Source organism: Primulina eburnea, chromosome 7 (genome assembly GCF_022965805.1).
Source record: "Primulina eburnea isolate SZY01 chromosome 7, ASM2296580v1, whole genome shotgun sequence".
NCBI lineage: Eukaryota > Viridiplantae > Streptophyta > Magnoliopsida > Lamiales > Gesneriaceae > Primulina > Primulina eburnea.
The window spans coordinates 29,506,080-29,521,773 of NC_133107.1; the positions used below are offsets into that span (position 1 = coordinate 29,506,080).

The 15,694-nt window shown below is 35.7% G+C and overlaps 1 pseudogene; it reads left to right on the forward strand.

The window, feature by feature from the left end:
• The first annotated feature begins 1,380 nt into the window (after positions 1–1,380).
• LOC140835844 (uncharacterized) lies at positions 1,381–4,624 on the forward strand (annotated as a pseudogene).
• The last annotated feature ends 11,070 nt before the right edge of the window (positions 4,625–15,694 follow it).

The following is a 15,694-nucleotide window of genomic DNA, read 5'->3' on the forward strand; positions in this document are numbered from 1 at the left end:
GGAACATCAAACATCATGCAACAAATTCTGCCACATCTTTCTTCATTTGGTAAAGCGACAAATGTTCGATCCTACAATTAGTATCAAAGCAAGATCATGAGTTCAAGTCTTCCAAAAATCTTATTTCTATACTCCGTGGGGAGAATGTTGGGTTAAACGTGCATGAATTATAGTAGTACTTGAATAAGTGATCTCGTGGGAAGTTTTCGTACGTCAAGCTATTGACATTGCGCCGCTTGATCTAATTGACTAGATGAGCCATACAAAAGTGATGATAGATCTTAACGGGTAGTAATGTCTTTGCTGGAGAAAGAGTTGATGGTATAGAACGGGTAAGATTGGCTTCTAAGAGATATGAGACAACACTATGAGATAGACAGGCAGCTCCGCAGACTCATTGGCCTAAAAGCCCGACCCATTTGCACACAAATAGGTGCACTGTGCTCTGCCACAAGTATAAAAAATTAAATTTTCTCCTTGGCTAACATCTATAGGTTTTGGCCTAGTGGTAAATAATTGATCATAACAATTGGTATCAGAGCCAAGGTCATGGGTTCGATTTCCATGTACTGCAAGGAGTGCAATTATTGGGAGCGAGATTGTTGAATGCAATAATTGTATATGTTGGAAGAACGGTCAACTGTGGTTTTTGAGCTACTGTACGATTTAAAAAATTTGAGTTATACCGTTATCACCAACTATAGCTTTTGATAAAGCTACAAGTGTTCGGTTCTACATTATCCATGTGGAATATCATACTACATCGCAATCTTTATTTCATTTAATAGTAATAATAGTGTTTTTTTAAAAAAAATTAATTGCAAAAATAAGACGATTCGGGGAGTTATAAAAAAATTAGATAAAATATGAGAAGATTGAGAAGTGTAAATTATTACCAAGCAAACAAACACATTATGTGAAACTTCATTTTGTATAAAAAAAAAATTATTAGCCAAAATATAGCCATATTTGGCAATTTTTTTAAGAAAAATTATGTGATTCCTCGGGTCTATATTAAACCCGAGAAATGGTTCATCGGATTGTTATAGAACCCTGCAAAGACATGTTTGCAATAATTCAAGATCGCGCAGTAGATAGATTCCATTTTTAGCATTTTGCTTTTTGAATCAAAATACAGGCGACTACAATGGGAAAGCCAATTTCTATCAATAATTCACCCCATTTTGGTAATCTTTCCTTTCTTAGAGAATTTATTTTAGAAAACAACAGCTTTTTACGGTGAAAGCCAAGAAGAGTTCAGTAACAATGTAAAATTCTTTCAGTGGAGGGATACCAAGATGCATTTTATGGAAAATTTGTGTTCCAAGTACGTGCAACTCACGTATTCGAAGTCATGTCTTCGTGTACTCGGGTCGTTGCATGGAATTCCACGTTTGCAAAGACCTGGAATCAAGACTCGATATAGTCACACTGATGGAAAAGCTAATTTCTAGCAATGAAACTCATTCCATGGAGTTGCTGTTAAGCCTTCTGTTCTTGTATTTTACCACTAATCCTGTGACTTGCTCGAGCAATGAAACTGATTTTTCAGCCCTACTGGCCTTCAAGAACGCTATTCATGTTGATCCCTTGGGGTCTCTAAGGTTGTGGAATGAATCTGTACATTTTTGTAATTGGGAAGGAATTCTCTGCAGCAAAAGGCATCGAGGCCGAGTTGTATCCATTAACTTGATGTCCCGTGGCCTCGTGGGATCCCTTTCACCCCATTTAGGCAATCTTTCTTTTCTTAGAAAGTTTATTTTACAAAACAACAGCTTTTACGGTGAAATCCCAGAAGAGTTTGGTCGTTTGAGGCGGCTCCAGTTTTTTGAGTTCAGTAACAATTCTATCAGTGGAGAAATACCAAGAAACATGTCCATGTGCTCAAATCTTTATTACCTGAATATGATCGACAACGAACTCACAGGAATCATCATACCGGAGCTTGGTTCTTTGTCTAAACTTAAAGCTTTTGGCTTAGCCAAAAACAATCTCTCTGGCAATATTCCACCATTTCTAGGAAATCTAACCGGTTTAGGTATGTTATCTCTGGCAAACTGTGTGTTGCAAGGAGAAATTCCCGAGTCACTTGTCAATCTCCGGAGCTTATTGGTTATCAGTTTATACAACAACGAGTTGACTAGTGCAATTCCATCTGGTTTATATAATATTTCCAGTATATCTTATTTCATAATGAGCCACAATAGACTCAAAGGAAACATTCCTTGGAATATAGGCTTCACACTTCCAAAACTGACGTATTTTGATTTGGGAGCGAATGATTTAGATGGACCCATTCCACTATCAGTCTGAAATGCTTCCTTTCTTGAAAGAATATATTTATTTTCAAACAAATTTACAGGGAAAAATCTAAAATATTTCAACAGGCTTCCATATCTTCGAGAACTCCTCATTTACTCTAACAGTATTGACGAAGATATCAACTTTATTTCATCCTTGACAAATTGTACTAATCTTGAAGTATTAGTTGCCGCCGATAATCTTTTGAGTGGTTCACTGCAAGACTCCATTTCCAATCTCTCAAGTCAGCTTAGAGTCTTGTATCTAGAAGATAATAAAATAAAAGGAAACATTCCTTCGGGTATTCAAAACCTCATTGGTCTGACACGCATCGGTTTTGAAGGCAATTTTCTTGACGGTCCTATTCTTCCGGCATAGGAAAACTAAGTAGGGTGCAAGAAATTTACCTGGATGTAAACAAGTTGGCAAATGAGATAACAGTTTCTCTTGGGAACTTGACGTTGTTGAATCATGTTGACTTGAGTTATAACCACTTGGGAGGAACGATTCCTCAAAGTCTAAGTAATTGCACCAGCTTGCTATACTTAGACCTTTCCTTTAACAATCTCATCGGGCCAATGCCTCCAGATATTATTAGCCTTTCATCCATTTCGATTTCTTTTAACTTGGCCAACAATGCCTTCACGGGTTCTATTCCACAAGAAGTCGGTTCTCTAAGTAATCTTGTATACATGGACGTGTCTAACCATAGATTATCAGGAGTTATGCCAAGCACTTTGGGCAGTTTCCTTCTTCTCGGACGTCTTCACCTGGAAAACAATTCTCTTGAAGGAAAATACCTGATGCATTTAAAGCTTTGAAGGGATTGGAAGACTTGGATCTTTCACAAAACAATTTGTCAGGGCCCATCCCAAGTTTTCTAGGAAATGGGTTGAAGCTGAAAATTTTGAATCTGTCTTTCAATAGGTTGCAAGGAGAAGTGCCAACACAAGGAGTATTTCAAAATGAAAGTGCAATTTCGGTGGAAGGAAACGAGTATCTGTGTGGAGGTTTAGCTTTCCTAAAGCTCCCCCCTTGCTCTTATGCTGTAAATTCCAAGGAAAAACACTCCTCAAATCCATTGAAAATATTGATCCCTGTATTGGGTGCATGAGCCATTTGCCTTGCAATTTCATGCATCTACATATTTGTTTGTAGAAGACGAATTTTAAGAAATATTCAATCTTTGACGCCACCATTTGAAAACATGTTTTTAAGGCTATCTTATGCAGATCTGCTGAAAGCTACTGATGGATTCTTGGAAACCAATTTACTTGGGTTAGGCCGATTTGGTTCTGTCTACAGAGGAATTGTTGATGACAAACAACTGTCAATTGCGGTGAAGGTTCTCAATCTTGACGTAAGAGGAGCTTCTAAAAGCTTCATATCAGAATGCAATGCAATAAAAGCAATAAGACATAGAAACCTTTTGAAAATATTGAGTGTGTGCGAAAACATAGACTTCCAGGGGAATGATTTTAAGGCATTGGTTTTTGAATTTATTGCTAATGGAAGCTTGGACAAATGGTTGCATTATCATCATGTAGAAATTGAAAGTGAAAGCAGCCAAAATCTTAGCATAACTGAAAAATTGAATGTTGCCATCGATGTCGCATCTGCGGTTGAATACTTACACCATGTCACTAATTCAATCATCATTCATGGTGATTTGAAGACAAACAACATTCTGTTGGATGAAAATATGACTGCCCATGTTGGCGACTTCGGATTGGAGAAAGTGGTTTCAAACATATATCCAGCAAACGAAGGAAGCAGCAGCTCTGTGATAATCAAAGGTACCTTTGGTTATATTCCACCAGGTATATATGGAAGCTTTCATTTTTCAAATTCCACAAAAAGGAGAAATTAGTACTTCAATGAATTTTTTTTCTCTGATTACAATTAATCTTAGGCAATGTTCTTATATTATCTTCTATAAAGGGGGGCCACTTTATTATATTTGCAGAGTATTGGATGACCAAATCCATTACAATGGAAGGGGATGTGTATAGCTTTGGGATTCTAGTGCTGGAGATGTTCACAAACATAAGACCAACAGACGATGCCGCGCTTAATGGTCTGCCGAGCCTTCACCATTTAGTTAAACAATAGATAGATATTGTGGATCAAATCCTTCTGGACGAACACATGGATGACAACATGCAAATTAACATCAACAATTGTCTGAAATCTGTTCTTGAAATTGGAGTAGCATGTTCGACGGAGTTGCCGAAAGATCGAATGACGATGACCGATGTTGTTATTGAATTGGACAAGATTCGAAAGGCTTATTTGGCTGAATGATTCTCCTAACAATGAAGAAAGCCTTCGGTTTCTCATGTTATGCATGTGTCTCTTTTTTCCCAAAACTTTATAATTGCTTGTACTCCCTACATTTAATTAAAAAATAAAGTTTTCATTTTGAAATTGTATCTGAATTTAAAATTTGAAACTTTGTTGTGGTTTATAAAAAAAGATTTTATTACACAATCAGTTGCATACTTTTGTCCATTCGTGTTATTTTCGACGTCACCTGTACACCATTTCCTTGAAATTAATTTAAATGATTTATTATTATTAATTTTACGCATCCCAATATATTAATTAGGATATTAAATTATCTATTTATATGATTACAAATAATTCAAAAACCAATAAAAAAAATTTCAAACACGGTTATTTTATTTATTTTTCGTAAGCTTTAAAATGACTTTGAATGCGTTTTTACGGTTATATGTCTTTGAATCACAAATAAATGATTTTAGATGTATGAATGATATATTTTGAGTGACTAAATAATTAATTGTGTAATTTTTCTGGATTGCGTAATTTAAAGATTTTCAGACAAAAACCGGTGGTTGGTCGGGATGGAGGACTGGAGACGATTAAAGTGTTAAAAATTTAAAAGCTAAAATTTTATTTTAGTTAAGAAATATTTTCATAATTATTTCATTTTAGGGTCAAATTTAAATTAATTGGTGGGATCAAGAAATTTTATTTATTATATAAGAGATTATTTTTTTGGAAATAACTGTTTTAAAATATTTTAAATTGAGGCCTAGTAATTTTTTTAATCATAATGGGCTCAATTTCTTTATTAAAAACTAGAGTTATGAGAGCCCATTGATTAAGTAATTAAGAAGTTTTTTTTGTTTTTTTTTTAAATAAGCTAAACCTAAACCTAAACACACACACACACCCCTAAACACCTATGCACACACCCAAAACTCACACACACACAAAGTTACGGGTATTGAAGGAGGGAATCGGACGTAACTTGGGTTCTTTGGCAAGTGAAGTTTTCAATTTTGTTCTCCTTCGTTCTTCGATTCTCTTTCTTGCTCTTCCTTCCAACAACGATCACCCAACTCTCGTGCATCCCAAGGCGTGTTTTTGGTAGGATTTTGACAAGAGAAAAGGGTAGAAAAAAAACAGAAATCATCCTCCGATGTATTAGTATTTCGATCGTTTTTAACGCAAAGACACATTTCTAAACCTTCTTTTTGCATCATTCAAATCATATTATATGTGTTTAATCATGTTTGCATGAAAAATATGAAACCCTCTTTTTATTTTGGTTTTTATGGCATATGCATGATAAAACTTGAGTTTTCTTGCTTTCAAATTCATGGTATTGATGCACAAAGGGGCTGCCAAGTTAAGGCTATTAGATGGGACATTTTTCATTGTGTTTAGGCGGGGATAAGGGTTGGACAAGATGGGGAAATAGGTTGCATGAAAATTGGGGTTTCAAAACAAGCTAGGGCACAGTTTGTGTTCCTAGAAGGGCGCAGCTGTGGGCTGCTGTTGGGACGTGTCCAGGGGTCCTAATAGGGTCTATTCATGGTCCTAGATGGGTCGAGGGAAGGATGGTGAAAGCAAAAAGGCTGTAGGTTTGAAGCTTAGTCGCGCTAGTCTTGTAGAGCACGGGTTTGGCGCGGGTTTATGGTTGCAAGTGCATGGACTGTAGAGGTCCTAGGAGGGTTGGTCAGAGTCTGGTCCACTCTGTTAGGGTCTAGGGTCGAATGAATTTATAGTTGGATGAGGTTAGGGTTTTCGAAATATGTGCAAATAATTTCAGAAGGTTCCTAGGCTTGATCAAAGGTCTTAAATGTCTTGAATTGGGTTGTATAAAGTATGGTTAGGTGTTAATAGGCTATGGTTCAAGTTTGGTAAAGTTTGCTTAAGTTTTGAGTCAATACGAATTAAAACCGGCACGTATGGTTAATTTTTAAAACGAAATGGAAAATTAGTTGAGAAGCTTAATTTTAAGTATAAGAAATGTTTATGGGTGTATTTTAAAGTGTCATGTTGAGTTTAGGAATGAAAAGTTTATGTTTAAAATTTGGGAAAAAAATATTAAGTTTTGAATTTATTCGGGTCAAAAATGTTTCATGGTTTAGTTATTAAATAATTAAATCGAAAGGCTCGGGTTTACGTCTAAGAAAAATACTAGAGGACAAATTTAAGCTTATATGATGATTTGAGATAGGTCGAGTCAATAAAAGTAAGAAAAAGTCAAAATCGGGAATTTTAGTGTCCATGAGTAAAATTGTCATTTGCGTCCCGGGTAGTACGAAAGTGAAACGTCTACTACTCATTTCCTTAAAAAGTATTAGAATTTTTTTTTTTTTACACTCATCTGAATCGGCCGAAATACTCATACATACACATAAATATTTGTGACACCATTTTAAAAATAAAACAACCAACTGTATTTGAAAAAACAAGGAAATAGTTTAAATCATAGAATTATCAATCGTTTGCAAATCCTAATTCAGCAAATTGCTAAAACTAACAACCTCTCAAAAACCACTCAAAATCATAACGAAAGTCGTGAAAATATCTTTAACATAAACTTAAAAATCATAAATCATAACTAGTGCGGAAAACTAGCGCTGATACTCGAGTTTTGTGCACCTTCAGTTCAGTCAGAACAACCATCAAGACCTCCATTATAATTATTATCATAATCACCTGCATCAATCACACATAGTGAGTCTAAAGACCCAACAAACCATATTCTTGATAACAAGTACTACCTATACAGATCATATGCAACAGTGAAAATAACTTTACTTAAAATAACATTTTCATAATGATGCATAAACTTAAACATAAACATTTTCATATCAACATATTCACATATTCATCATATTCATATACGTATTCCATTTTCGTTTCGTTGAATTCAGATCCTTAATTATGACTTTCGTATTCGTATTGGGGCGATTGATCTATCTATATGTAACCACAGTACTGGCGACGGGGACATCAGCGACACTCTCACCCGTCAACTGAGCATTGGCCTTACATATTAACATATCATCGTATTAATTACAATTATTACACTTCCTTCAACGTTTCTTATTTTCATCATTTTATAAAATTAGACATGCATATATCGTTTTTCTTTCAAACCAAGCATGCATCATATCTTTTCACGTTAACATTTCATCATAACATTCCATAAACATGTAAAATAATCATATTAGCATTAAAAGAGAATTCAGAGCTGTGTACTAATTTTCGGGTGTAAAATTACCGTTTCACTCTTAGACGTAAAATTTCACGATTTTGACTTTTTCTTAATTCCTTTGACTCTAGACTATTCCAAATAATTATTTAAGCTTACATTAATTTTCTCATTTTTTTATTTAGCTTAAATCTATGACTTTTAATTTATTCTTTAATTATCACTTATTAATGTGTTTTAATTCAAATTAAATCAAACCTTAATATAAAATTCCCAAACTTGAAACTTGGCCCTCGTGAATCATGACTCGATCCCGTTGAGCCATGTTTCGAACTTTAGCCCATAAAGAAACCCTAGTTTGAACAAAAACTAAAACCCTTGAGCCAAATCACGTTTTCACCAAGCTACACCCAAACCACCCTGAGCCATATTCGAACAAAACACTCTATGGACCCTATTGTACCCTTATAACCCCTAGGACTCAATCAAAGCTCAAGCCAAAGCCCTCAGAAGAAGTCACGGTCGAGAAACCAAGTAGCACTAGGACTCTACGTTTTCTTGCCTAGGACTCTAGCCACTGAGCCAGCCCCGATCCCAAACCCTTTTGCACCCTCTTAGGACCCTAGGACCTAGCCTAGCCCAGCCCGAAGCCCCCTGGCCGAGCAAAAACTCCATGCGTGGCTGCTGCCCAAGCGCGCCTTTTTTCGGGTCTAGGACTCATTCCCAGTCGTGAATCTCGAGTCCTAACGTGGCTAGGACTTGCCTGACCCATACATGACCCAACCCAGTCCTGGTCGCAACCCAGCCAAGCCATGCATCGAGTTTCCCCTTAACCGATCACCTATGCCACAAAACTTGAAGCTACGGTTCCAGCTTGTTTGTTTACGTGTGCAGCCTGTTCTCATGTGACTTAGGACTCTTAAACTCAAGTAAAAAAAACCCTTAAACAATCCCTAATCATGGCAGCCCTTTATGTATGAAAACAACACCTTTTGGGATCAAAACCATGCTTTAAAAATCCATGTTTGTGCAAAAACAAAAATAAATAAAAAGGGTCACTTGTTTTTCATACAATTCATAAATAAATACATATTCTGGTGTGTTTATGAGTAAAGGAACATGGCATGTCTTTGCGTGTATAATGCACGAATTATCGTTGACGAATCGAAGAACGACGACGAGAAAACCTTGGGTGAATTCCTAGAAATTTTCGAAGCTTTTCCCATCTTGTTTTTGGTGTATGCCGTGTGATGGTGTGGGAGAAAAGAGTTTGATGGGTTTAGGGGAGAGGCGTGTGATTTGATTAGTTATGGGGTGGGTTTGCACTTTAAATAATAATTAAAACACTAATAGTAGCTTAGTCCCATTAACAAGGTTAGTTAGATCCAATAAGCTCATTAGTGCTTTACAAATTATTTTGTTTAATAAAGTTTGTGAAATTATTTGTCGGGTTGTCAAAACGTTCGTATTTTTGTTGAAAATCGAATACCGATAAAAATTACGTCCCGACGTATAAAATCACCTTAAAACTCCTTATTTTCATAAATAATAAAAAGAATCAACCTTATTTTAAATAATTAAAAACAATTATTTAATAAAAAAATTTCCGTTTTTCAGCCATCGGTCTCTATTCCTCGATCGCAACTCGAATAACCTTTAAAAATACATTTTAACGCATTAATGTAGAAAAGTACATTTTAAATTTGTAAACATGCACACTATATTTAATTCGGGCAATTAAAACCATTTAATTAGAATACATAATAAATTTAATAACTTGCATGCATGTGTTTCACGTGTACCTTAAAATTTTCAGAACGTTACAGAAAGGCTTGGCAGTGCCCTGAAAAATCATAATACATGCTAAATGAGATTTAAAAATGTTTATGATGAAAATATGGAATTTTATGATTTATGATAAGTTATGCAATTTTTACTGTCAAAATGCTAGTTTTTGAATGTGGAAAGGACACGATATTTTATGATTAAAAAGAAAAGAAAAAATATTTTGAAGGGTGTTAATTAATTGTGACAAAAAGGATATGATATATGATTTTTGGGAATATCGTGAGGGAGAAGACCCCAGAGGGAGCCACAAGACAACAGATGGGACAGGATCAGGGTCCAGAAGATGAGGAGAGATCGTGATAGAGTGGAGACTTCGGACTTGGATGTATATAGGGTTTTGACACTTGATATTTAGATGTTGAACCTTAGTTTTACTGATTTGTAGACGATACAGGACTTGTACTTTATTTTATACTGAGTTGTATATTAGTTGATTTCACTACGTTCCGCATTTTAAAAAAAAATTAGACCCTGATTACTATAATTGATTAATTAGTCCCAATGATGTTTAAAGGCCTCAGAGAGAGCCCAATGATCATATTTGCATTTTACGTCGGTGTCTAGTGCCCGTCCACATGCGCAATGGTGAGCTAAGACTGATCAGTCAACCAAAGGATACATTTATTCATTTTCAATGATCAAACTTCACCCAAAATGATAAATGATTGAAAGCTTTATGATTTAATGATATATGATTACAAAATTTTACGCCGACTTATTTTACTAAAATATTTATTTTAAAGTTGTATGTTCCTGTATATGTATTATTTGTTACGTATGGTTAGAACGTGAAGAGTCATTAAACTCACTATGTATGTGATTGGATCAGTTAAGGGTGAAAGAGTGTTTAGAAGGGAGGGTTGAATAAACACTCACAATTTTCAAAACCTTTTGAAATGATTAGTCGGTTTAGTGATAAACTGATACTCGGGAATCTTGTAAGTCAATATCAATAAGTTAACAAATAGTTGTGAGGAAATAAACTGACTGATAGATAGAACAAAAACTGAAATAATAAGACACCGGATTTTATGGATGTTCAATAATTTCAAACACTCCTACATCACCCTTTTTATATCAAGGATAGGATATACACTAAAAGACTTTGATCGATACAAACACTTGTACAGACTTGCTTCAGTTTTGGACTTAACAATGCCAAATTGAAACTCGTCCAAAACTGAAACTCTTAGTTACAAACCAGTTTTCAGAACTCAATACAACTGAATAAATCTAACACAACTGATTTCTTCTAGATCAAGTAATACAGTTTGTGTTTAAAGCTCGAATTATAGCCTAGAATCTATGAATGTATACAATAAGCGTGAGATTTTCTGTTTACAAAAATTTCAGCAGAGTAACTGAATAGATTTCGAGTGCTCAAGAATTCAGATGTTCAATGATTCAGTAGTTCGAGATTTATCTTCAGTTGCTCTTCTCTGCTATTTATAGGCTTCCCTCCAGCGGTAATATTAAATATAATTTGAACATTTCTATCTGTTGCATGCCACGTCAACATTCTTCTAACAGTCGTACACTGCAAATTTTCTGTAATGCGGCGATCTCGTACTTGTTGTAGTAAGCTTTTGTCGGTTGAATGTCTTAATTGATGACGTGTATAGTTGATGGATAAGCTGATAGAATGTAGTTGAGAAGCTCACAACTGTTTGTAGTAACTTATCAGTTCCAACTGATCAGTCAATTGTCTGCGTAGTTCAGTTGCTGGTTCAGTTGCCTTCGAAAGTCTGTGTGTTTTTCTTCAGTCAATGGAAAAATGTTTTAGATCAGTTATCGTTCTTTTAGATCAGTTAGACGATCAGTTTGTCAAACATCCAAAATTCAGTTTCAAACAATTTCCCCATTTTAGGTGTTTGACAAAACATGGAAATTAAGAACTCATACTGTTCAACTGAACTCATTGTAGATAAAATAACTCTTTCAATGTATTCAGAAAAAGAATAAAAGAATGAGGAATGAATAATCTTCATATAATCTGAATAAAATAATCTTCTATTCCTTCTTGATAGTCTTCGAATATTTCTTTGGCTGATCCTTTCCTTGTTCTTGTTCTTTCGCTTTTTTGTCAAACTCATCAACCTTTTTCGATAAGATTCGCACATCTGAGGAGAGATTAGACACCGCATTCAATATTATATCTTGCAGTAAATCCATTATTTTGGCCATAGTGCTTTCCAGAAATTCAAGGCGTCTTGTAACCAAAGCTTGAGTATGGAAATGAGCTTCAGCTGACACTCTGTCTTTCCGAAGTTCATCCATTTGAAGGAATAATGAAGTGACGTCCTTTTGAATTTGCTACAATTTTTCCATGGTATTGTCCTTTATAGAATCAAACCGCATAGTGTGCAAAACTTGGGTTGATTTGATATCTGAAATGGAAGTCACTATACCGACGGGGTTGGTCTGAATCGCCTGAATTTCTTCAAACAAAGATTCGGTTGCTATTGAGATGCCGGGAGACATGGTTCCAGAGGTTTCTGGTTCCTACTCTCAGTTCTCTTGATCGAAGATTACCAAGGCCCCGTCAGTTGTTTCAGTTGAAGGATTGACCATTTCAGAATATCTTCTGGTAAAGCTGCCTGTTGAGGCTGTGGGGAAGAAGAAGTTGGATCAGCAGCAGAGTCCGAAGGTGCTTCAGGTGTAAGATCAGTTGAAATAGCAGCTGTTTCTTTAACTGGTTACTCAATTGATGCTTCAGTTGTCTGAACAGCTGAAATAATGGAAGGTTGTTCAGCTGGCACTTCTTCAAATATAATCTCTTCAGTCATAGCGGATGACTGAACTGCTTCTTCAATTCTCAAAACTGCCTGTTCAGTTGTGGAAGTCAACAGAACTGGCTCTTCAGTTGGTTGAGATTGGGCTTGAAGAACTGGTTATTCAGTTGTGAACAATTCTTCATCTGCTTTGGTAGAAGTTAGTTGAATATCATAGGCAACTGATTTGATGACTTCATAAATATTTTCCAATGACAATTCAGCGTCCGTGTAAGTTCAGATCTAGCAGTTGAGGACAGAGAAACATCAGTTGACTAGTGTGCATCCTTTGAAGAAGGATCAGTTACCTGTTCAGGAGAGTCAGTAACTAGGTCCTTGGATGGCTTTTCTAGTTGAGCTGATTGATCAGCTAGCTCATTTGATGAAAGTTTTTGGGAATCTTCTGGAATGATTAGTTCCTGATCCAGTTCCCAATTTTTGATCGCCACCTGCAGAGATAACATATCCATGTCCAGTTGGTCATGAACTGCTTTGTCATTATATCATCCAGCAGTTGGAATTCCGGCTTCAGTTCCTTCTTTGGATCGAAAACTTTGATTTTCCAACCGTCAGCCGATAGTAGAGTTTGCATCTCCTCAACATCAGAAAATTTGACCATCAGTTGCCAGCTGAAAGAGGTTGCTGAAGGAATCTTCATCTATTCAGCAGCTGATTTTTGACAGAAGTAGTGATATTTCCGTCAGCAGAAATGAATCCGTTGGCATAAAGATCTTGAATCTCCTTAGAATAGATTTCTTGGGAAGAAAGACCCATAAATGGCTTCAATCCAGCAGCTTCAATCTTGGAAAACACACTCTTAAAAGCCTCGTCCTGAACAGACAGGACTGAATCGAAGTCAATAGCCATAGCATTCAGCAGGTGTGCGGGAACTTGGTTTTCCATTGAAAAGTTGATTTTCTGCGTGAAAGAAAGCTTAGAATGTTGATTTTCTCTGTATGTTGAAATTACGTGTAAAGGAAGAAGAACTGAAATGGGGCGGGGATAAGTACGTTTGTATGTGACTTTTCAAATTTTTGGGCACGTGTCAGTCCATGAAAAATTAAGTGACATTGTGTGTACTTGTGATTAAAGCGTTTGTAGAATTTAAGTGGACTACGTGGGACCATGATTTAAAATACTATTCATTGAAAGACGTACATTTAATGCGTAACAAAACAGTCACATCACTTCTTATGGAATATTTATCGATTTATCAGTTAACATTGGAGAAAATCAATTAGGTCAGCAACTGAGTGACCAGTTATGAGTTGATTTAGATCTTAAGAGCACCAGTGGATTATGTCAGATTCTCGGAGACAGATCGATCTCTTGGTTCAGCAAGAAGCAAACATCCATAAAAACTTCCACAACTGAAGCAGAATATCTTGCTGCTGGAAGCTGCTATGTACAACTGATCTGGATTCAGCAACAACTTAAGGACTTTGAAGTCATTGCAAAAGTATCACCAATATTTTGTGATAATACAAGCACGATTGCAATTACATACAACCCAATTTTTCACTTCAGGACTAAGCACATTGATGTCAGACATCACTTCATCAGATATCATGGTCTGAAGAAAGCAATAAGGCCGGAATACATCTCAACTGAACAAAAAGCAGCTGACATCTTCACCAAAACATTACCAGAAACTAAGTTTTATCATTTTTGCAATATTCTTGGGTTAATTGATTTATCATTATCTTTTTTGATGCTATTTCAGTTGTCATTGTCATTTTGAATAACTGTTCAGTTAGTCATTATCAGTTTTATTCAAATTAACTGTTCAGTTATACATGAGCAAAATATTCAGTTGCCAACTGAAGTAGTTGCTGAGATGGATGCAACAAATGCTGAGTACAGATGGAAGAAATCACATCCACCAGAACTGGTAATAGGTAATCCATCTGATATGGTAAGAACTCGGAATCAAATGTTTAATTTATTTATTCATTCAACTTTCATTTCCCAACTAGAACCTAAGAAAATTGATGAAGCTCTTGCTGATCCTAACTGGATAAATGCAATGCAAGAAGAGCTAAATCAGTTTACCCATAACAATGTCTGGAACTTAGTTCCAAGACCAGTTTCTAAAACCATTATAGGCACAAAGTGGGTATACAGAAACAAACTAAACGAAGATGGTTCAGTTGTGCGCAACAAAGCAAGACTTGTAGCACAAGGGTATAGGCAAGAAGAAGGAATAGATTACGATGAAACTTATGCACCAGTTGCAAGACTAGAGGAAATCAGAATGTTCCTTGCCTATGCATCTTTCAAGAACTTTAAATTCTACGAGATGGACGTGAAGAGTGCATTTCTGAATGGTCAATTGCAGGAAGAAGTATGTGTGGAACAACCACCAGGTTTTGTTAATCACTCTCTTCCCGATCATGTCTATCATTTGAACAAAGCCTTATATGGTCTTAAACAAGCTCCAAGAGCTTGATATGAAACTCTTTCAAAATTTCTAACTGATCATGATTTTATTGTTGAATCAGTTGAAAAGACTCTGTTCAAATTTACTAAGAATGATCACATTTTACTTGAGCAAATATATGTTGACGATATTATTTTTTGGTCAACTAACCCCAAATTATGTGAGAAATTCGCCAAGTTAATGCAGGAAAAATTCGAGATGAGTATGTTGGGTTAACTGACTTTTGTCCTCGTTCTGCAAGTGAAGCAACTGGAGACTCGTATCTTTATCAGTCAGACCAAATATACAAAGTAATTGCTTAAGAAATTTGGCATGGAAACATGTTCAGCTGCAAGTACTCCCATGAGTTCATCAATCAAATTAGACAATGATCAAGGGGGGATATTAATTAAGACGACATTATACAGATGTATAATAGGTTCATTATTGTACCTAACTTCTAGTCGTCCTCGAAGTATGTTTCGATTAATTCCCCTCTTCATTATCATCCTCCAAACTGATATATGTAAATCGATCAACTAGCTTAACTGGATCAGTTGGCTTATCAGTTAGTACATATTCATCAAATACAACATGAATAGTCTCTTCTACATTCAAAGTGCATTTGTTAAAAACTCTGTAAGCTTTACAAACTGAAGAATATCCCTGTCCCAGAAATATTCCACTTCAGATTTAACATCAAAAGGCTTTTAAATGATTTTTTCCATTGTCAAGAATAAAACATCTGCAGCAGAAAATCTTGAAATAAGAAACCACACTTTGCGTCCATGCCAGATCTCATATGGTGTTTTCACATGATTCTTATTAATCATTGATCTGTTCTGAGTGTAACATTCAGTGTTTACTGACTCTGTCCAA